Consider the following 2962-nt stretch of genomic DNA (forward strand, 5'->3'; position numbering starts at 1 on the left):
GCACCTACTGTGTACCAAGCCCAATACCTTTACTCAATTTAATTTTCATAATAACTCTCTGAGGTTGATTCTCACTCTTTTATCTATCCATGAGTTCATTGATTGACTAAGCACCCAACGATCTCAGTTATCCCTCTCTCCATCCCTTTTTCCCTCCTCCCTCCTTCCTCCTTCCCTTCCTCCTCCCTTCCTCCCTTCCTTCCTTCCTGCCTTCCTTCCTTCCTTCCTTCCTTCCTTCTTTCCTCGTTCATTCAAGAGGCAGTCCTGTGCCCTGGTTAGAAGCATGGTCTCTGGACCCAGACTGGCTAGATTCAAATTCTAGCTCCATCTCTTACCAACTGAAGGACAGTGACAACTTAATTAACCTCTGACCTGGTTTCTGCATCTGTAAAATGGAAATAACAGTCCTTCCCTTTGAGACTTGGTGCAAAGATGAATTAATAGATGCAGCTGGATGCTTAGAATGGTGCAAGAGCGAGCAGTTAGTGAGCGCTGACTCCGATTATCCATAGAGCCACAAATTTAACCCCCGTGGACCAATCACCAGGCTTTCGATGTTGAATAAGACACGGGAAAGTAAAGAGTCACGAGGAACATTGGAATGATCACTGTGTGGAAGGCAACTTGACACTCATTGTTTCGATCCTCTAAAAAGCCCCACGAGATGGACACTGGTATTGTCACCATTTTATAAATGAGCAAACTGACATCAAGAGAGGTTAAGTGACTTGTCTGAGGACACACGGCTCATGGGTGGTGACGCCTAGATTGGCACCTAAGCAGCCTGGCTGTTGGGCCTGGGTGCCTAACCATTGGGTCACGCAGCCACCTTGCCATCACATGCATGCAAGGGGAGCAGTGCTCTCCAAGACGAGCTGCAAAGGACTGTGGATGGGGAAATGAGCAATGAGCTCTGCCCGGGGCCAAGGTGGGTGTGAGGTCCACTGAGCTGGATCATCCCATAGAATCTTCTGGAGTCACCTCATAAACAGTCAATCCTCAGGGATCTCTCTTGACCTCCATCCAACCCCCAAAATACCTATGGGTCCCCGACCCTCTCCCATGCTTTCAGGGAAGTTGTGAACGCACACGCCACAGGGGTAGAGACTGTAAGTACAGGCCCCTCCTTCCACGAGCCTCCTCCGTGCAGCAAGGTGCTCTAACATCGCACAGGGCTGAAAGTAAAGGCAGCTGGGCCAGCTCGGTGATATGTGCACGGCCCGGGCTCTGGGGCAGGCGCCGGTCTCACTGCAGCTTTTTTGTCCGGACCATGTAGCATTTATTATTAATGGTAATAATAATTATAATTGCTTATTGATCTCCCCCAATGCACCCGGCACTCTACCCAGCACTGCATTCGGGTCACTGCCCAGCCGACTCACAAATCTATGCCCCGTGCAATGCATCGCACGGTGCTGGTGCTCAATAGACATCCAATAATGTGACCGAGGCCACACGTATGGTCCCTGCCTGCCACATGCAGGCGCAGGCGCTGATCTGGTTCACAGCTAACTAGAAAGCTTCCACATCAGCCACATGGAATCAGCCTCCGACCAACAGCCGTTTATTTATTACTTGCTTTATTTTTATGAGCATTTGCAATGGACGGAGAGAAATAAAAGAGAAACATTCATCTGGTCCTCAAGGATCATCTCTAGGGCCACACTTCTCGACCTTTACAGGTGCCCTGGGGATCTCATTAAAATGCAGCTCCCTGGCCCTGCCCTCAGTGGGTGTGGCTTAGGCAGAAATCTCCACGTGGAAAAAACCTGCAGGTGAGTCTGGGACAAGGGGTCAGTCCCTCCTGGAAAGGCTTTGAGAAACAACAGATCAGAGGGAAAGGCAGATCCAGGTAGAAGGATATATAGGACCCTGGGACAAGGCCCAGGCGCAGCCCTCCAGCCGGTGGTTTCTGGCCAGGGGCCCTTCTCTGCCCTTCCAGGCATCTGGTCTCCCACCACCAAGGTCTCCACTCATTCCCCGCCCTCGGTGCTACCATGTCACACCCTAAAGGGGACTTGGCAGGGGCAGGGACCGGAGCTAATAGGGTTTCATTTTACAATGTACCTTTCCATTTTTTTTTTTTTTAACACCTATAGCACCTTGTCTTCCTAGGTGGTCTCCCATCCAAGTATGAACCAGGCCCGACCCTGCTTAGCTTCCGAGATCAGACGAGATCCGGCAAGTTCAGGGTGGCGTGGCCGTAGACACCTTTCCATCCGTAAAGCTGATAAAGTACTTGCCCGCATTATGAAGCATTTCCCAGTTTACAGAGCGCCTTACCCTCGTTGCCTTTCATCCCCACTGCCGCTCCTTAAGGAGACTTCTCATCGCCGTTTGGCGGCGGAGGAAACTGAGTCTGCAGGGACCGGCCCAAGGGCCCTGGTGACTGCTGAGACTGAAACACACGTGCTCTTCATCCGACTTCTGAGCTCTTTCTACTCAGGGGACAAGGGAGGACAAGACATCGCCCCAAAGTGCTTCTCACCTCAGACGATTAACCCTGCCCCAGGGTTAATGGGAAGAATACCCCAGCTCCCGGCGGGCCCCTCTGCGGACCTTGCCACGCCCCGCCCCCTCTCCCAGCATTCTCTGGCTCCCTCTCCTTTCCAAAAAACAAACGAACAACAAAAAAAACTCCCTTCAGAATAGTAACCCTGACTGTTTATATCTAATCCTCACGCCCCTGCAACATGAGCGTCTTTCTACCTATTTCACAGAAGAGGAAACAGGTTCCAGGAGGTCGAGTCATTTGCCTGAACTCACATCTACTGAGCGATTTGGCAGATCTGAATCCAGTTCTTTCCAGTTCTTACATTTATGATCCTCACTGCTGGGCGGCTCATAATGTAAGAACTTCTATCTTGGAAGACCTGAGTCCCAGCCAAAATCCTCAGAACCACCCTCAGGTGAGCAGGACACCTGGCAGAGGGAAGAGGGCTGCATCTCATCATTGAGACTG

The 2962-nt window shown here is 51.1% G+C and overlaps 1 pseudogene; it reads right to left on the minus strand.

Moving 5' to 3' along the window:
- Window positions 1-2090: 2090 nt before the first annotated feature.
- On the minus strand, window positions 2091-2209 carry LOC120606872 (uncharacterized; annotated as a pseudogene).
- Between the last annotated feature and the right edge of the window lie 753 nt (window positions 2210-2962).

The sequence above is a fragment of the Pteropus medius genome, unplaced genomic scaffold, assembly GCF_902729225.1.
Source record: "Pteropus medius unplaced genomic scaffold, Ma_sr-lr_union100, whole genome shotgun sequence".
Taxonomy (NCBI): Eukaryota; Metazoa; Chordata; class Mammalia; order Chiroptera; family Pteropodidae; genus Pteropus; species Pteropus medius.